The 21476-nt window shown below is 38.0% G+C and overlaps 1 long non-coding RNA gene across 2 annotated transcripts in view; it reads right to left on the minus strand.

Annotated features, from left to right (window-relative positions):
• Positions 1–10265, minus strand: part of LOC135298662 (uncharacterized) — a 53045-nt gene extending 42780 nt beyond the window's left edge. For both annotated transcript variants that reach the window (XR_010360702.1, XR_010360701.1), the window contains exons 1-2: positions 10019–10265; positions 457–583 (exon numbers count right to left, since the gene is read on the minus strand). This is a non-coding gene — a long non-coding RNA (uncharacterized LOC135298662). The remainder of the gene's footprint in view (positions 1–456; positions 584–10018) is intronic.
• Positions 10266–21476: the final 11211 nt, after the last annotated feature.

Raw genomic sequence — 21476 nt, forward strand, 5'->3', positions numbered from 1 at the left:
CCAAAGAGGAGGCTGACATATAGGAGGCCTTTTCCAGTTTTAGGTATATTGTTAGGAAACTGAGAAGTTCTTCTATAACAAGAAAACACTGTTTTTCAAACACCAATTTCATTCAATTTGAGTACTGAGAGACCTCCAAATTTTCCTTCTGAATATGTGAGGATAAAGGCATTTCAATCCTATCTTGCTTTCCAACCCTCTGTTTCTTCTACTAGTCTGGGATATCTATTATAATTGATTACAGAAAGCTATTGTGTGATGAATGATACAGATAGCATCGTTTTTTCACATTCATGAAAGAAATTCTTGTTACACTGCTGTAGTTTAATGGCTCTCTGCTGCTGCTGCTGCTATTTTACAGGCAGTGGCTTAGGAATAGAATATAGCAGGAGAGAAGACTAAATGTAGCATGGTTCTCTTGCAGGTATACACTGGCAACTTGTCTATCATACTTACGTGGAATTATGGCCACTATGGGATATGACAGTCTGCTCCACACAATCTGACTGAAAACTTTGTATGCCCCACAGCTGTAGTGTTCACTCACATGGTATTTCCACACTGAAGCCTGGGTTTGGTGCATCTATAAAAGAATATTGTGCAGAATAAGTAAAGGAATATGTTGTACAGGTTTAGCATTTTCTGATTTTCTTTGGGCAGCTTGCAGAGGTTGACTTGCCCAAGGAGCCTGGATAAGTGATTTAACTGAGGGATTTCAGCAAGGAGGCACATTTTGAATGGAAATTAAACTGGGGGAAAACTGTTAATTTTTAAACTCTTTGGGGCGAACTACTGTCCATTTTTGTGTGTTCATGTGTGCACACATACACCAATTTAATTTGCTGTGCTTGGATTTGGGGACAATTCCAGTTATCTGGTATCCAGGTAGTGACTGATGTTGTGCCCCTGTTATCAAAAGTCAGGGTTGCAGCTATCTTAAGCAGACATAATTCCTGACAAAGCACTTCCCTTATGTGGAGTTCCTTGTGGTGGAAGGACTTTTCAAAATGAGCCAGGCACTGTGAAATAAGGTCTGTTTAATGTGAGTCACTTTGGCCTCGATATCTTCTGGTTATGTTTTGCCAAATTAGTTTGAAAAACCTAGAAATAGGCAAGAATGTTTTAGAGTAACATTTCTGAACTTCTTCACCACCAATGGCAAGTAAGAAGGAATTCAAGAAATTAGTTAAATGAGCTTTTTAAGTGGAGTTTGTTGAATGTACTAAAACACCAGTCAAGGCAAGGAGAAACTCGTGGATCTTCACAATGCATAACCAGGAAAATAGATACATTCTAATTTATTGCCATGAACTGCACCACTCTGAAAAAGCCAGGATGGATTTTTCACATTAAAGCAATAGAAGCTATCTTATTTAAAAAGTAAGTAGATATTTTAAGATCTCTGTTGAAGGTAATTAAGGAAAATAATTTTCTTCAAACATGAAAAAAAAACCGGAATCTTACCCTGTTGCTTTGGCATAAAGTATATTTCTAGGTGGTAGCTTGTGGGCTTTTCCCCCCATTTCTTTCATAGATTTTATTCAAAAGCAAAGTGATCCATTGATTAGGAGAGGGCCTTTGTAATAGATTTGTTCTCTCATGCTCTTACAGTGTCTGCCTGAATTGAGCTCCCACACCCTTATTTGTGCTGTCAGTGGCACAAATTTCTTGCAACTCATCCCATCCCTTCATCACTCGCTGTTGTTGTATTTAAAAAAAAAATCTTCTTATTTGTTATTGCAATCTATGCATTCTCAGAACCCATAATAAAGAGGAGCACTTGGTAATGTTGTGCTTATTCAGAAAATAGATATGATCTAAAAAAACATGACTCTGGTTGTAAGGGAAAAACAACCCAACAGTGAACAAAAGCAAACTGCTTCTAAAGGAATGCATGACTGAGAGGATCATTTGATGATCTTGGGCTTACTTAGCAAATAGAGTATTACAGGCTATTTTCAACCCAACATCCAATAAAAGCAGGGTTATTAGATATTGACAGCAAAACATGGCTGTTTGTTTATGTTTCTTGCTTTTCACCTCGTTTTTAAGATGTCCTTAGATATGGAAGGCTGCCTGAAGATAGGAAAATCTTCGAAACAATGAGTACTGAATGCATGAAGTAACCAGCTGAGGTCATCTAAATAACTACAAATTGACAGCCAAGAAATAATTATTCGAGTCTTGTTAGTTTTACGCAAAACCTTACTCAACAGCAAGGACTGCCTATTTCTGAGAATGGAAGTATTTTCCATTAATTAGGAGTTCTCGAAGAGTGTCTCATGAAATGCAAAACACATGTCATTAATCTTCACTTGGGGCTAAAGAACAACTCTGATAATATTTGTGCTCATTAAATTTTTCATTCCGAATACTGTTTATCATACAAATCTCTCGCATCATGAGTTTTCTATCTGCTCAGATGAGCAGCAAGAAAACTTCCTTCTCCAAGGAAAAGCTCTCCTTGGAATGAAAAATTACTCATTTTTCATGCAGCAGAGAGATGCAATGTAGAAACAAGCTTCCACATGCCTGAAGGAAGTTTCTAGCATGTCAGGATGCCAGAGGACAGTGTACTTCTTCAAGTAAATAATATAAAAGAGTGCAATTGTCAACAGAGAACAAAATGAGAAAACCAGCTCTTTTATCTTGTAGCTCAGTAATAGCTTCTATACTCAACTAATCCTTTATGTGGTGTACTACGCTAAAGCTCTAAACAAAGGAATACTGCTCACATGATTAATGAAATGCAATATTTCTTTGCAATAAACCTTTTCCGTGCTATTCTCTGTTTTCTCTTGGAAGTCAGTTGCACTGAACAGATGGTGAGTGAGTCCATGATAAGGCTTTCATGACTACTGTATAAGTATTTAATCTCTTAAAACAAACACGTTCCAGTGTAAATCCACAAGGCAATGCATAAATACACATAAACACACAAATATGTGTATGAACAAACACCTGTAAGTACTTGTAGAAATATATATCAAATCAAATATCCATTATCAAGAAGTTTCTGTAGAATGTAATGGAGAAAAAGTCTTTAGAGTTTCATAGATATCCTTGTAAATGTGCAAATAGTAATAATGGCGAATATTTTTTTCTGTGATTTTTTTTTTAATCATTCTTCAGAATCTTACCATAGACATTCAGCAACTTATTACAGTCTATATGAAGGCCACCAAAAGAAGGCAAAAGAAGTAATTTGTTGCTTGGTTAATTTTTAAAATTTTTTTTTTACATTTCTTTTTAAATTTTTAAAATTTTAAAGGAATTATATAGGACATTCTTAAAAATATATTTGTTTTTTTAATTCTCTACTGCTGTGATCTAATGACATTTTTTGATAGAATAGATAAAATTGGTATTAAAATGAATATTTCAATTTAATCTGTAGCACTATTAAAGTCATAAATTTTAAGCAACACAAGAGGTTGGAACTGTCAAGGCTATAACTGAGCAAATAATTAGATATATTAGTCACAAATTATTGTTTCAATACATCTTTGAGTGAGTCATTATGGCAGCCCTACTCTGTTCTTCTAAGAGCAATTAATAAAGCAGCTGCTATCCCCTTAAACAGGAGTGAAGAGACATATCAAGAGTCAAAAGCTGTGAAAAAGCAACATTTACAATTTTTGAGCATGAAAAAGTGAAGGGCTCCCTCTTTTACTGACTGGCCTGTCTATGTTCACGATTGATACGTTAAACCTGCTGGCAGCCATTGTAGAAGGAGCTATTATTTAGAAAGTTTTGATCCTACCAAGTCATTATTTTATACTTTATTGAAGATGTTTAAGTTCAAAATTGTCTTATAAAACTCTTTTAGGGACTCATAAAATAGCAGTAAAAACATTCCTCTCAGTACAATGTGCTAAACTGCAAAAAGATTTAAAGTGAAATAATTTTTAAGGTTTGGGTTGGGTGTCTTAGTGAAAAAAAAACAAACAAGAAAGCTTTTATGTATAGGGCTATGCTAGAACATTCTATTTTTCCAGGATGTAAGGCACCCAAAAGCTAAACAGCACTGCATATGTACTGTTGCTAACAATTTCAAGGAGATCATTCAAGATCTAATAACATAATTTAGTATTGTCTAAAACATTCCTAATCTCTTTTTTCCCTAGTTTATTACTTATTAACAGTTCACAAAATAAATTATACTCCATCTTTGCTCAGATTTGGGCTGGTTGTTTGACAGTGTAATTCCACTGTTCTCCTTTTTTTCTATTTTTAAGGGGAAAAAAAGACATTTGCTGCCAAAGGATTTTCCTAATTCCACCCTTTTCCACATAAATCCTTTTTTTACTTGTCTGAGAATTACTATCAGTACAGTTTTACCTCTGAACAGGGACAATGATGATGATAGCAATTGAAAGAATAATGAGCAAAAGGCTAACGAGAGGAAGAATCACTACTGAGGGATTATTTCACAGTCTGAAAATATTGTTCAGATGTTGAACTAATTTCATCTCTGGAATAAATTTTTCCTTTTCACTGTAATTACATCAGGGAGCTTTATCCCTGACGAGATATTTTTATGTCTTGGTTAATAAAGCTTGATGGCTCTCCTTTCAGGTATCTCTAGTAGCTTCTCCTTCCCACAGCCATCAATCATCTCCAGCTTTATCTCCCCTTTTATTTACATTGGCAGGAACACTTGTTTTGCAATTTTGCAGTGACGCTTTAAATCTTGTGTCGTGGTTCTGAAGGAGCAAGGAATGAACCCTTCAATTTCTGAGTGTTAAATATGAAGTCGTTCCTATAAAGAACTTGTATTTTTTTCTTGTCTCTCCCATACTGCTTGTTGGTTAAGAAGAGTGGATGGGGAGGCAACAAGAGGGCAGAAAAGGAGGTGTTTTAGAGTTTTATGTGTGATTTAAGACCTTCATAGTGCTGGAGCAACCACAGCCTCCAAAGGACAGGGATGATGAAGGGGTTGGAGCTTCCTTCCCATGAGAAGCTGAGAGAGCTGGAACCAATCAGCCTGGAGGAGAGAAAGCTCAAGGAATCTGATCAATACCTAATGGGGCAAAGAAGACAGACCCAGAATCTTCTCTCTGGTGCCCAGCGACAGGCCAAGAGGCAATGGACACAACCTGAAACACAGAAGGTTCCTTCTGAACATAAGAAAAATCTGTCCTGCTGCGAGGGTGACCAAACAGTGGCACAGATTTTCCAGTGAGTTGTTAGGGTCTCCATCCTTGGAGATATTTAAAACCTAGGTGGACAAGGTCATCAGCAATCTGCTCTAGCCAGCTCTGCTTGAGAAAGAGACTGCACTAGACAACCTCAGCTACTCTGTGACTCTGACATTCTGTGGAAGGAAACACTACTCAGGCCACAAACGTGTTTTAGAAATGCCCCCATGAACCTATTGGCTTTACTAGTTCTTCTCATGGGATGAGAGCAGGTGTGGAAGTCTTGCTGATCATGGTTTCTTGCCTGATCATGGTTTCTTGGTTGCTTCCTCACAGAGATAAACGACTGAATCTCCACCGTGGAAGTTCTTATGCCTGTGATAAACTATCAGAGGAGATATTCCATTGATGCCAGCAATGCCACTGATGTGGTTAGAGCCCCAACACAAAACATGTCCAGCAGATAAGAGCTCTAAACAGCTTTTTCTTTAAGTCTTCTTGGTGGTTTTGGTGGTAGAAGCTCTCAACCACTGGAATGCAGAAATTACCATCTCATTTTGCTGCTTGGCAGCCATCAGATGACGATAGCACCACCTCTCCAGGGAATCCAGCATTGCTGCAAGCTTCTGTAACTCCAGCTCCTTGGAAGCCTTGAGTTTCAGGCCAGCTATAAATCTCCAGTCAAACAATCACCATCAGGTGTGGAAGAAACAGGAGAAGGTTTCAAAGGCTCTCTGGTGCCAGGGCATCCGGCACACTGAAAGGAAAGGAGAATGTAGGAAAGCTCTGGACATCCTGCCATTATTTAAAATAGGAGTTCAACTGTCAAGCACGAGACAAGTGAGGTATTGTAACAGCCACTCTCATCTCCCAGGGAAAAGAATACTTCAGTGCTTCATTACATCTCCAGATATACCATAGCTGAGCCCCCACTAAAATACCTGCCATGTGTAATTTAGTCCTTCAAGCAATCAAGACTGAAAATGATGCAGAAGGTTCTTTAAAAAAATAAAAAAGGAGAAAAAATGAAGAGTCCATTCATCTATAAAATCATTGATTTTATTTCTCTCTCATTATTAAAGAGTAATATAATTATATAATATAAATAATAAAGAGTAATATAAATTATGTTACATAATTTTGGGGATTCATTATGAATGAACATTCATGAGAGCACTGGATGATCCTCATGATCACCGGATGCCTGAGCAGTGGCTAGAAGCAGTTACCACATCCTACCTACTGCAGCATTTGAGCACCTTCATGCGCTTCAAATAAGATGTGGATCTGATATTTATCATATATCTGTCATATTCACATCTCAGCTACTGGGCTATATGATAAAGGAAATGAAATATAACCTAAGGAAATTCTGTATAACGTCAATCTAGGAACAAGGAAGGCTTCTCCAGCCACAGCCATCTGAGTGGTAGTAGCTCCTCTTAAATACTCACTCATAGGTTTAGTTTCATTTTGGGTGGCAGGGAAAGTTAGATTGCAGGCTTTTTCAATATACCATAAAAACTGTGTGTTAACAAAAAAATAGATTTGGGGTGCCAGCCAAGATCAGATAAAAAATTATGGGCAAAAATAAATATAGTGCCCAAATGCAATCCATTTTAGTTACTGGCTCACAAAGGCAGACTAGCTGGAGGCATGCAGAATTCCCCTTATCAGACCACTGAATCATTCTTGGTCTTGTGTGTCACCTCTGGGGAAGGTTTAGACAGAATAAAGACAGTGAGGTCAGTATTTAACCCATTCATCTTTTTATGCAGATGGATACAAACATCTCGTTGTGTTGTCACTTCTCTTAAATTCAATTGTCATCATATCTGGTCACTTCACATTGTGTAGAAGCTAAACTAAAATGATGAAAGGACTTCTAACTAGCTTTTCTTAACCTAAAGATTTCATTTTTGCATAAAATTAATAACATGCAAGAAGAGTCATGCCAATTACCAACACAAATATGTCTTATTTTTCCTGAACAGTTGCAAGCTCTAAAAGACTTTCTTGCATGGAAAAATATGTCAGTTTAAGTTCCAGAACAAGAAAAAAAATAATGATTCAGCCCATCTCCTTCAGAGATCATTGTTCTCCTGTTGTAAAGGATTTTCAGAAACAAAAATGAATGCAAAGCTATAACCAAGTCAGGAAACTTCCCCTGAAGAGGAAGAAGTCATCAGCTGCTATTTGAGAATTTAAACAACCCATCAGCTAAGTTGCTTCATTTACAGTTTTTTCAACTTTCCTTCAGCCACTTGCTGCTAAGAATCCTGTAAATGTTTGGCATATGTTTGACTCCTTTTCTTATTTTTTTAAGAAACTCCTCCACTGAAATAGTGCTGTTTGATGGTTTGTGAATTATTCATATGTTAAATTGTGACACCTGTATTTAACTGCAAATCCCAAATTAATTGGAAAAACTCCACAAGGGTGCTTGTTTTTCTGCTCTGCTGCTTAGCAGTGAAGTTAAGTTAAACTAAATGAAAAGCTCCTTTGAAAGGATCAAGACCTGCTTCCAATATAGGAAAACAGGAGTAAAAGAAAAGCAGCCTGATAGCTGCATGACACTAAGAGTTAAACCTCTGTTAAACAGAATTAAAATCATGGACTCCAGTTCTCCAGGCAATCACACATGTGTTATGTTTTTCTTTAAACATGCCAGTAATTTTATTGGCTTGCATCACTTAGGGGTACTGAAATATTGTACACACGCTTGAGAGAAAGTCTTACTGAGCCTTTTCCTCTAGAACATGTCCATCCATTTCTACACTTGCTCATGGATCACAATCTGGGCATTTCAGGATTACAGGCATTGCTAAAAACCCTCACTGGCAGCTGAAAGCAGTGAACACCCACTGCAAAACTTCAATTCTGTTACAGTAGACAGGGGCATCTGCTTTCAAAATGAGCTTTTCTGCCCAGAAGGCTACAGAGATGAGTAAAGAATTTCCCAGACGTTTTGTTCCACTTTCTATTATTTATGATCCTAATTCGTTGTGATGTTTCGTGTTAATGCAAAGGTATTACTTTCTCTGTGTATAATAGAATCACAAATATTTGTACATAAATTTATATATATTAGACATCTTGTAGGTAGACATCTTGCACTTTCTTAGGTCCAAATAGCACACATATGCCCTTCTCTATTTTTTCTTCAAGGTAATATGAAAATATTGGGCAATTGAACTGACTGAAACAATCTCAGTCATGTCTGATTGAACGGCTGCCCACCTCTTCATGTGGAAATAAGAGCTTTTGTTAAAGTACAGATGAATTACTTCACTTAAAACCTGTAGGGGGGAGAAAAAAAAGAGGATATTTTGGCTGTGCATTTGCTCATTAGATCCAGATGTACATTATTAACTGTCCATAGTTAGCTTTGCTAATAAATCGTGCCTGAAGGATTTTGTTTTGCAAGATGGAGAGAGCACTTTTGCTTGCTGTTGTTGTTGTTGTTGTTTTATCACAGTTGATATATTGGTGTGGTTTTGTTTTGTTTCCCACTTAGGACCTCCTGGCAACAATGGCACAATATTGGAGCAGCCTTCAGAAGAGAAGAGTGAGTTGTACCGAGACCCGTGGCTGAAACGTCGGCAGCGTGCAGAACAGAATGTGCAGACCTTGTGCTAGGGAGAGCTAAAAATAGACCAAAACCAATTCCATACACAGTTCAGCTGTTTTGTTAACACCTACCTAGTAACTGAGACAAAAATGTGCATATGTGTGCTCTTCAATGCACATGCAAAAGCAGCAGTGTTCCAGCCTGCCTGCAGCTGCATTTAGCAGAAAACCCAAACGTCATCAACTGCTCACTCTTATCTCCTATACAAGATGAGCCCTTCACTAATTTTACATTTTTCCTAGCTTTTCTATGAAGGGAACTCATCTAACCTGCTGTCCCACACAAACCCCATTAGCTATGTTGTCTGAGCCATTTGTCCATGGAAATACACGCTCATTTCTCTTTTCTAAAAACGTGAAGGATGTAAGGAACACTTATCTCCTGCAAAGTGCTTAAGTGACTCTTTCCTTGAGATAGCAAGACAGAATGCTCTGTGACATCTTGCAGAACTGGACTTTGTGTCATTCTGTTGTAACCTATCTTGCCTTTTCAATGATAAGCTTTCCCAGAGGATGGAGTGGGTTTCTCACAGAGAAACACACAGACAAAGCCCCTTATGTTTACAGCATTTTTCACATGTATAGTAACATTCCACAAACATCATGTGGTTATACACTGTATTTCTTACCCAAGTTTATTAAATAAAACCTGACATTTGAGATGCTTAGAAGGTATTATTCCTATTTTGAAACAGACAACAGTGCTTTTTCCTAATATACACAATTTTTATGACAACCACTTGCGCTCTGAGTTATTTTCCAGAGCTAAAGTCATAATTTTATTGAAACCTTCTCCTCCCCTGGAAACTTACTTTTTCTGAACATTTTGTGATGCTTTGGAGATATTTATTTTCCTTCTCTTTGACTGTCCTTTCAGACAGACTGACCATTTTTCACTCTCTTGCCTCTGTTATACTGGCACCAGCAATAAATAGGCCATTTAATGAACTGTATATATATGGAAGACAATTCCTATGACAACCGTTTCTATTTCCCAATATTTCTCAGCTCCCAAGATTTTTCCTTCACACATGCTGTTGAAAGAATATGGAATAAGGAATATGGAAGCAAAATCTGAACAAAGGTGCTTTTTTTTTTTTTTTACCATTTTCCTTTGCTGAAAGCCTTTATAATTGGACACAAGTTATTCCATAGCATTAAATTGATTTTTACCAGCAGCATTTTGGCTGCAGATCTGCCATGACATAATGTGAAGCTCTGCCTCTGAAATTTGTCCTCATACTCACATGTAAAATCCAAGCAGTGTCAGCAATGATGGAGATCTGTGTAGATCCTGGATGTCCTTGCTTGAGTCAGCCATGCCCTGCTCACGCTGGAAAAAACCAAAACCTGCCATCACATCAAGTGTTTCATGACCAGAACAACTGAGGTTTTCTGTTGGTGAGAAAGATGAGTATTCAGTAACAGCAGCGCATGTTTCATCATTTTTAATGAGAAACATTAAAACCAAAGAGAACCTAAGAGGGTAGAGCTACTTTAGACATAATTTAGGAGCTTTGGTATGGCATAAATTAGGGCACATTCAAGTAGTCCAAAGATTAAAGCTTTAATCCAGAATTGCCAAAGGACCTGGCCTCACTCCACTCCATGCCTTTCCTGACAGGATGATGAACTTCCTAAGGAGAAAGAACTTGCCTGAAGGCAGCCTTACAAAAGCCAAATCTTCCCAGAGAGTGCTCTCAAGGCTTCTGCAAAGCCACTTTTACAAAGCCCATCACACTTGGGATTAATGGTGAGCAAAGTCTTTGGACACAAGCAGCTGTGAGAGAAAGGGAGCTAAGGCAGTTAAACTACAAGTACAACTTGAGCAGCATGAATGCAGCCTGCATTTTCATTTTAAAAAATACAGCAAAACCTCACAAAACTTAATAAACATTATTGTAATCCAATAAAGGATTTTTAATCTATGGGAAATTAAACATATTGCAAAAAGAGTAGAGAAAAGAATATAGCCTGCTTTGCATAAATTAGCTAAGAATGTAAAATAATAATGATAATGATAATGATGATGATAATGATAATAATAATAATACAGAGATCCTTTCTGATGGAAAATTCTTCAGCTTTATCTTTTCCTGAACACTTTGATTACAAAAGTAAAAAGAAATAAAAGTGAGCATTAAAACTTAATGCAATAATTTGAAAACAACTATTTTTTTTCTGAGAACTATAACATACTCCTAGTATGCTTTTATAGTCCTCTATTTTAGGACTGTTTCACTGTCTTTTCCACAAATAACAGGTGCTGACTACTCCTGCCACTTATGCCAAATCCTCAGATAGGTACAGCCATTAACAGCTTCCCAGGTTGTTCAGGGAGCACAGTTGCTATGTCAAACAAGAGTTACTGGTTTCACGCTGTAGAAATAAAAACATGTAGGCAGTGCAAAGAAAAGTGAGGCTTGTTAGATATCATGCTTGACCCCAGCCTTTTTTTTTCCAGGGCTTTTGACATGTCACTGTTTTTCACCCTACTTTATGCAGCAAGGAAACATATTTACAGCCTCCTGGCCCTTTGCATCATGTCTCTAAGTACAACACATAAATTTATGTGCATACCAGGAATCCCTGTGCATCTAGTGAAATCCACACGGAACTTTCTGTGCCCATATTCCATCACATTTTTACATGAGCACATAGCTTTTAGAGCAGATCCTGCTCATAATTTGGGGCCCTCCTTTTTCTGTGATCCAGCCAGATGAGATGGATTTTTCATCAATAGGGCCCTAAGACTTTACACTTGACTTAGGAAAAAGAGCATGCGTCGGTGCCAATTTATGAACCATGCAGTCATTGCCATGCAGTTTGCTGTGCTACACACATCCAAATACACAATTCCGGGAGAAAGCAGCATCCAGATCCAAAACTGGGCCTCTGTGGGCAGCAGGCTTTACTGTGCATGTGGCAGCACCAGTCCTGGGCACGTTCACGTGGATAATTGAGGCTCAGGGCTGAGCTGTCAGTGTGCTGGAAGCGGAAATGCTGGGGCATTTCTTCATCCAAATAAGTAGTGGGTTATGATGCACGCATGCCTTGGCAAAGTGCCTTAGTTTTAGTCATTTAGCACAAAAAAAAAAAACCCTTCCTTTTTGTCTAAGATTTCATTCAGCTGCCTTCTAGGTCCCTTTATGGTAACAGATTCCTACCCATCAATGCCCAGCCTTAGTAGGAAGACACGTTTCCGTATCAGAATTTAATTTCCAATAGACCTTAATTTGCTGGAATTCAAAGATACCAGGAAAATTAGGAATACTGCCAAGTGACTATCACTAATACCTTGAAATGTCACCACACCTTCCATCACAGGATCTTTGGACCTCATTAGGAATGTCCATAAAGTTTATGATCAAGTGCATTACATGCTCACAAAACACTGATGGTCATCTTTAACATTATGTAGGTACTGATACACCTCAGAGGAAACCCTGTCCTCTTTAGTTTCAGAGTAACAGACAAATTTTCTTAGAGAAGAAATTTGAAATATGGAGAGTTAAGAAATGGACAGGAAATCCTTTGGCACAGCCAAGATAATCCCTACTGCGCCATTACCTTGCATTTCTTTCCTTAAAGCTAAACTAGTCTTTATAAATGAATTGTAATTGAATAGAGTTTAAAAGCTTTCTCCAGGGTTGATGTCTTAGAGGATGGTCTAAGCAGTGTCTGAGATGTGGGACACCATGCAATAAGTAAATACATTGATGATAAATTAGGAGGATGGTCTATATCTTCTGTTAGGTACCCAGTAGAGCTATCCCTGGGGTTTGTGTTGGAACTGGCCACCCTTCTGCAATTATTTTCTGACAAAACCATTCAAACAAACCCTTCTCTCCTCTACATTTTGAAAAAAAAAGGGTTGAACTGTCACCCACCAAAGATGAAATTGGCAAATTGTATAAGGTTTGGGCACTACACATTAAAACTTGCTTCCACCTGTCAGTGCTTTGGAAAGCAGCCCCAGAGGGACCATTCCCAGAAGGGAGAGTCAATATCCTGACGGTCCTTGGAGCTGGTAGAGAGCCAACCATGCTTATTGTGGAGATGGTTTATTTCATGTACACTCCAGAACTTGCAGTCAGCAAGGCCAAAAGCATTGACTTGTTTAATTCAACCTTTATTATCTGTTTATCATTATAAGCATTTACAAGATATGCATCCTTGCAGCATCTGGACACACTTTGCAATTCCACGGACTGGAACTGCATCCCCTGGCACTGTTAATATCACTAAGAATTTGTTATATTCCCACATTGTTTCTATTGTCTTGTACACAGTCTGAAACCACTGGAAAGACAGACTTTGTCACAGGGATCTTAAAGCACAGACAAGCAAATTTTTCCAAGTGGTACAACAAGGCATTATGGAGTTTAACCCTAGCCCCTTTTTTAAATTTTTTTTTCTTTTCCCTGACTTTTAACATTAATAAAAACACAATTCAAACTAATGAATTTACTTCTTCAGTGAAGACAAAGGCAAATAATAGATTCAGCCTTTGCATAAAGCTGAGAATGGAACAATTTTTTTAATACTTACACAGCACTGAGTTCCCAAAAGAAAACCATATGTCAGGTATCGGGGTATCTGTCTGTAATGTATACTCTTTTAGAGTAGACCAATATGGATATATGCAACTAATGGATATTTCACTTTACCTCCAGGAATTGCAGTTTATGTTTCTGAGTAACTCCTGAGTTACACATATTCTGAGAACTATCAAATTATACTGCCTGCAGCCATGGCAATGTGGAGCTCTGAAATCAAATGTCCAGTGTCCCTAGCTCACTAGGATCTAATTTCATTATTTTATTGAGAAATTACATCAGGAATTCTAGTATTTCCCAGTGAATACAGGGGATGCTCTATATGGAGCATTTCAGAGTGTTGGTATGGCTGATGCAGGCCAGGAAGACAAAACCAAGATGCTGCTCTGTGGTGGAAAAAGAAGTAAAAGAGAAGTGGCCAACTGTCAGATTTAAGATTTTAAGGCTGAAGTCAGGAAGCAGAGGTGATGTGAAGTCTTTCTGAACATATTTTAAAACTTCTGTTGAAGAGATCAACTTTATTAGATTTCATTGTTTCCTGGTGTGTGATGTCACTAGAAACTTTGGATGTGAGTACAAACTGATCCCATTAAATTTTGAGAACAACTTTTTTCTTATACATTAGCCATTTTTTACTGGATATCATCCTGGACTACACACTTTTGTACACTCTTACATCCCAGGAAAGCATTTGTACATGGCAATTTTAAAACCTCACATACAGCAGGATTTCACTGCTAAGGTTCACTTGCTGTCCTCAGAAAGCATTTAAATGTGTTCCCTTTAAATATACTGGTATTTCTCACAATTACCTTTAAGCCAAAACAAACAGTATATTTAGATTAAAAAGCAAAACAAAATTCCAACCTGCTGTGGTTTTCCTTAATTCACAAGAATCTAAAATAAGGATAGTGGAACTAAGCCAATCCATAGGATCTGCTTTTGTCCTGTGAAATTTCCAGCTAGTATCATGAATTGCAAATGGAAAGCTAATATTTGAGGCTGAAAGGTCCTGAAAGAGACAACTAGCAACAAAGGGGAAAAGACAGGAATTATCTGCAAGAATACTGGGTCCAGATTTCCAGGAGTCTGCTCACAAGGAAAAAAAATCTTGAAAGCAAATGAGTTGGACCAGCCAAAGTCTCTGTGGATGTCCAGCAGGGCTGGAGTGCCCACCATAAGTTAATGGTGCCTGTGCTGTGAAAGTAGGATAGAAATAAAATAAAATATAGAGATTTGGGGCTGCTGCTTCTGTTAGGTGCAGAAGAAGCTCCCATTTGTCTCCTAAGGAAAACCAACTCTTAAACATCTGTAGAAATGTGTGGAGAGACATGGATTGTCTCACCTCTTGTACTCCTTTTTAGCTACAGGGCTTGGGTTTTGGACTTGCTTTAACAAATAGTAACAAATAGCTGGGGTTTTTTCCCTTATTTTCATTGTCACTTCAATCATAGGAAACAATGTATAAAGGTGAAAAGATTAATTTTAATTAATTAATTTCCTATTAATTTAATTAATTAATAACCTATTAATACAGGTTTGTTTGTTTGTTTGTTTGTGGTTTTTTTGTCAGGCCAGACACGTGGCTGAACCTCTTCAAACTCTGATTAGGGGAAAAAAACCAGATGTCCATCAGTCCTACAAAACTGATATCTACAATAGAAAACCTTGTGTGCTTAGGGCAAATCTTGTCAGTAATATGCACCTGAGAATAACAGCAAGAAAAGTGAAATGGATGTGAAAATTCCAAGATATCATATTTTAGTTATATATATATGTACATAATAATTACATATACTATATATAGTATCATAGTGCAATATAGATACTATAACTAGAATGTGTAATTACAATTAATATATAATTATATATAATACATTATATATATTATATATCATACATATTATATATATTTTATACATATATATATACACACACACACCAAGATTATCACTTAACATCAACACACACACAGGTACTCACACACAAACATTTACAACCGCATGAGACTTTCAAAGCTGCAGTTAAATGAGCATTATTTTGCATAACTTAAGCAAAATTTCTGGATGCATTCTGCTTTCCAGAAGTCCAGCTGACTCTGGTATTTCGTTAGTGGGTAGTGACTGCAAGCAGGGGATTTGAATAAATATTTATTTATGTACAACTATGTCATCTGCTGGACGCTTCGTTATTTTTCTGGCAAAAGGGCTGAATAAATGGAAAGAGTAAAATGCATGAATGAACGTATGGCTTGTCACTGTTTTGTTTTCCTTACAGAGAAAAAACAAGGCAGTGACACAGAAATCCTCACCCACATCATGTCAATGGCCCACACTGGTCTCACTGTTGCCAGTACATCCCCAGTGTTAATATTTTCCTGAAAAATTGATTAGGCTGGAATAGCTCATTTTATATATACATATTTATAAGGTTTTTTTGTAATTGCAGTCTTTTCATTATAAAGTGCACTCTAAACATTAGAGAAAATGTGTTGTTTATTAAAGCCATGTTTTGCTTGTAGCATTTTGCAAAAGTTCAGATTTCACAGTGCACTCTCCTTTATTCCTTTTTAAGGATGTGCTGTAATTTGGGGAAGCAACATTGGGCCCACTTGAGTCCTGGGTTGCCATGGGAAATTCACGTTTTGATTCAAGGTTATTGTAAATAATAACATGGAATTGTGTGCTAATAGCCAGGATGAAGGTCAAACCAACCTCCCAAATACCCTTAACATGGGGCAAGATGCTTTTTTTCCCTTCAAGCCTTGCAATTCCTGAGACCCTTCCTGTACAGCATCCACGTGCACTTTTAAGTACATTTTCATGCTGTAGGCTGTTCTGAACTCCTTGGCTCATGGACAGTTTCTGGATAAACTACACAGGAAGATTCTTTGGCCTGGTTGAAGATGAGTTTTATGAAGAGGCAGGTTCCAGAGACCATCCAAACCAGCTGAATACTTTCAGGTACTACCTAATATCTGAGTACATAGCCCTCCCTGACACATGATATGGATGAGTGATGCAGGGTAGAAGAAAACCCTCCAAAAGCCATCAGCTCCAGTAAAACCTGAGCTGCTATCAACACAGCTAGCCTGACTCATCCCTGTATGGATTTATCAGTCTGGACAAGCACATGGCTGTAAGTTCTGCCCCCAGTCTAATGCAGCATTGGAGGGGTCTTTGTCTCCCAAACTGAGAGGAGACTTGTGGAGTTTAAAAAAAAAAATAGCAATAATAAAAGACACATCCCAGGGCATTCACTTGTTTGCTCTGCTTGTACCAGAGGTCAGCTTGTTTCAACACACATGTTTTCTTTCCTTCTTTGTCAATATTTAGCACGTATCAGTGAGAACAATCATGGTTTGCAGATAATTTTGTATCCAAAGAATAATAAAAAGATGTGTATTGTTGCAGAGGAAACATAAATATACTCTGAAGAAAGAACAGATCATCCTAATCACTTTCACTCTGCCTGCAAGATAGTAAGAAAGAAGGCAAAAATTTGACTGTGAAAAAATTTTGCTCTGGATCTCCAGTGCATTCACTCCTACAGGATTTTGTGCTCCTTATGCATTGCTGCTTTTTTATTTAACAGCTGAAATGTAGAAAGGGAGGGATTATTTTTTCCTAAAACATGAAGGTATCAAGTTACCAATAGATTATAGGAATAAAACTATATTATAGGCAAATCAAACATAAGCAAAAATTATTCTAAATCAGCAGAAAAATGAATTAGCTTATCTAATTTATTAATTTCCCAAGCTGAGATCACCTCAAGCCCTTCTGTGCAGCAGAAGATTGAGACTGAAGGGCTCTTTTCAGGAGGCAATGCCAGGAAGCACTAGATGACACTCTTTGCTCTGCCTGCTTTTCTCTTTCTTTATCTCACTTTTTCTCTGTCTTTTGGGTTCCTATTCCCAACAGGGACCCAGAGCTGCAGGGGCTTTCCATCTTTCCATCACAAGAGCGGCCTCCTGGGGAAAGCCAGGAGGGATGAGCTGGAGCCAAAGCTCGACCTCCCACCTCCTCCCATCTGGCCCCATGTGAGCTGCCCTGAGATCCTGCTCCTTCACAGAGGTTTCCCAGGATAAATAAACAGTGCAGATATTGGCAACAGAGCTGCAGAGATGGTGGCAGCTCAGAATTTCTGCCTTTTGGGAATCATGCTATTTTTAGACTTGTGTTTAATGTGTGCTGGAGTTAAACAATCATATTGAACCTCCACACATCTTCAATAATGTTTTGAAAATTGCATTTCTAGAGGAATGAATTGTTAAATCAAAATTAAGCTGTCATTTTATTGTCTTCCTACATTTTTCATTTTCTCTCATTTTTACTCTGCCACAACTAGTCTTTATCAACAATGAGAGTAAAAGTAAAAATATATGTTTTTTTCCAAATAAATGTAATTATTTTAATGGTTTAAATTCCTTCTAATAATTTCAGATATCATATGGCATGTGATTTAGAACACCACAACTTCTCTTTTTTTTAAATGAAATTGCATTTACAGTACTACTTAATGCAAACTAAAAAAGGAGTTATTTTCAGCTCTTGTTGCAATAGTTTAAATATGAACAAAATGAATAAAATAAGAAAACCAAATTGTAAGAGTTTAGTCAATCTTGACAGTACAGATTACCCTTCAGTCTGGTTTTGCTCCTTAGTTTTTCCCAGAAACTGCTTTAGTCCTTCTGGAGTTTGGGGTTTTTTTTGCTGTCATTCTCAACTGCCAAACAACACAACCTCAGTTATACTGGGGGTGTTTCCCCAGTAAAAATTACAAATTACCACTTTCCCTGTCCTTCCTGCCCCATGATGTGATGACACTGATTTACTTAAGGAAAGGAGGAAAATTGATTTACTTAAGGAAAGGAGGAAAATTGTGTCTGATGAAAACTGTCTCTGATCTGAGTATTGCCTCAAGAAATAAGAACAAAATGTTGGGTCTTTGCCAGCTCTACTGTCTTGGAGCAACCCTTGCTATGAAAGCTCACACCACTATTATTGCTGAAAAGAAAAAAAAAAAAGAAAAAATTCTCTTCTTAATATTGTCAAGACCTTTTCTCAAATCTTACAGATTTCCGGCCAACTGCCTTTTTGTTACTAACAATGGTGTTTAAATCTCTGCAGGTCTGACCACCTGCAGAAGCCACTAGCTGTTGAAGTTGAGAAAAATAACAACAAGTAGACAGCATTTCCCATGATTTAATTCCAAGAATCTTGCACATGTGCCTAATTTAAAGTGCGTGTGTATTCTCGGCGGAATCGATGGGAACCGGCAGACGACTAAAGGTAAGCAGATGTGAAACTTGTGGGATCCGGGTCTGAAATTAAGACAAGCTTCAAGAAGTGAAAACTGCAGCAAAAGAGGAAATCAAAGATGACAGGAGCAATAAACAGCAATAATGTCATGTAGTCAGCCTCAGACACGTGTGTATCATGACCATCATTACATTGTATTTCAAATTAAAAAAATAAAATAACAACATATTCCAAATCAAAAATAATTTTCTCTTCTTAGAGTGGGATATCTAGAAGCAGAGAAACTAAGTCATAAGGATGGAGTCAAATGAGGAGAAAGCAGGTTTTTAGAAAAGCTGTTGAAAAATAACTCTTCAAATATCATGCTTATTACAAAATGCAGAAATAACTCAAAATTGTAGCAGCTCCATAACAAAGGTGTCAGGAAGATAAAGAGGAACTGTGTGAGAGATGACCAAACAATCAAGAAGAGGTGAATTTGAATTTTGAAACAGGACAAGCAGCAAGCTACCCCAGTGCTGCAAATGATGATCCAATGTGTGGAAGCAGTGGGGAGGTGACCTTAACCACAGTGGTGCAGGAGGGTCACCTATAGCATCTGTATCTGAATGAGCATTAGAGAGGGCAGAGAACAGGGGGTGACCATCGTCAAAGCCACAGAAAATAAGGGCATGGGTGAACGTCTCAGCTCCCTCAGCACACAAGTATTACACCCCAGAGTACTTCAAAGCAAACACAGCAGTGTAAGATTGAGGATGAATCTAATAAGAGATCGCCAAAATCTTTTCTTTCATTTTGATTGATTGGAAAATTCTTCCTTGCCACTCATCTACTTTGCAGTTTCAATCAATATATAATATAATAACTGAAGGGAAGATTTAAAAAAATAAAGAAAAGAAGGAGAACTGAAAATGTTGTTACAATATACCCCAATTCACAGCATCATTTTGGAAGATGATACTGGTCTGACTCCTTTATATAAACATTCCTGGTACCACGCTGGTGTTTCAGAGCTGATGCTGTGCCTCCTGTTGATTTCTTTACAGCAAGAACTCCTCCTTTCCAATGTCCAATCTCCATACCTCTCTGCAGTCATTCCTTTGTTATTACACACATATTCAACATCCAAACTCTTAGCAGGAAGTAAAAACTTAGATGTCAATAATCATTCTAATAATATTCTGATGATATGAACTGTGTTTTTGACATTAAGCACCTGTTTAAAGTTGTTTTTCTGATTGAGCACCTATGTTCTCAGGATTAAGATAGTGAGAATGACAGATGACCTCTAAAGACCATGGGGTGACTGGTCTGTGGGTGGTATCTGCGGGTGGTCTGGAAGAGGAAGGAGATAGGAGCTCAGTAAGGTTTTCAAAGGAAAAACGCTTAAAAGAGAATTTCTCAGCTCAAATTTATGATGTACATTACCTGTGTCTTGGAAGTTTTATGCTGACATAGACAGGGTGATTTCTCATGTCTGGCACACAGTGGGAGCTCTCAGTACAGCTTAGAATGGGCCTTTTGCTTAGATATTCATTTTGACATTCACTCCAGCGCAGAGATGCAGCTGAGTCACAGCTTTTGGAGTCATAGCCACATCAGAAAATCCCTACAGTTTGAGGGCACTTGGACTGATAGTTTTGGCTCAAATCACCCCTGATCTTCTTGTAAACAACTTGGCATCCTTCCTATTTGTACATACTCAGGGAATGATGTGAACTAGGAAAGAAAATAACTAGGCTAAAATAATCCTTTCCCCCCTGTTGTGCATATGAATGGATCGGAGTCCGCCAGAAAGGCAGATATCTGCCAGTGCCAGCAGGGAGGTTATTATCTTTGCATATGTTGTTTCCTAAGAAAATCCCTGTTAAGCACCTTTGTAGTGATATGTAGAATTCCATTAGGATGCATTTGCCCTCTACCCATTGGCATCCATCTGACTTTAATTTCCTGGGTCTCTAAACCCTCCCTAGGGGAACGCCGTGACACCCCTGAAGAGATTACCTTGAACTGCATTCCATTGCATCACTACAGGGCAGTATTCATCCCAAAACAACGCTGCCAAGCAGGTCCCAGAGCAGTGCACCCATGAGCAGGACCCACATGATCAGGTTGCTGCTGATAGCAAAGTTAACCAAAGCTAGAGGACTCAGAACTGGGCTTTCCGTCTGCCTGTTTTATGTCCCTGTGCCGCCCCAGTCTTGCCTTTGTACAGACTTCCACTTGAAAAAAATGGGCAAGAAAAACAAAAAGAAGTCATGATCTGTGTGTTTTCTGAACTGCCTTATGTCTTCAATTTATCAGAGGACAGCAAATGGCCAACAGGTGAGAGAGAGGGAGGGAGGGAGGCGGCATCATCTATTTGTGTCTCTGCCTGTTTGGTCACATCTGTTCCCAAACTCCTGCACAAACCACAAGCAACTGCTGAAGGCTAGAGGAGGGGCAGCACGAAATTAGGGCACATGAAATCAAGATCTGTCCTTAATATGGGACAGAGCAGAAGAATACATCAAAACACAAGAAAGAGCTTGAAAAAAAAGAATTATTTAAAAAAGTCAATAATGGCAATTTTTTTTTTTTTAGAAAAAGCAGGATCCCAAAATAAAAACCACACCATTGGTGGTCACTAGTGCTGTGCTTAAGCTGTCATCTGTTGAATCTGGCAGTCTGCACGTCATTCAACAGATAAATGCCTTTAGCAGAACCCTCAGGACAAGGAGAATGTACAGCACACACATTTAAACCAGACTGCTAAGGCTGGGGGAAACTCTGTTGGTGGCCACAGACACCGAAGAATCAGGTATAGGAAACTCTGAGTAAAGCAGATGAACGCTCAGAGGAAAAAATAATGAGAAGCAAACCTTTTTTCCCCCTTCTTATCC

Source organism: Passer domesticus, chromosome 4 (genome assembly GCF_036417665.1).
Source record: "Passer domesticus isolate bPasDom1 chromosome 4, bPasDom1.hap1, whole genome shotgun sequence".
Classification (NCBI taxonomy): domain Eukaryota; kingdom Metazoa; phylum Chordata; class Aves; order Passeriformes; family Passeridae; genus Passer; species Passer domesticus.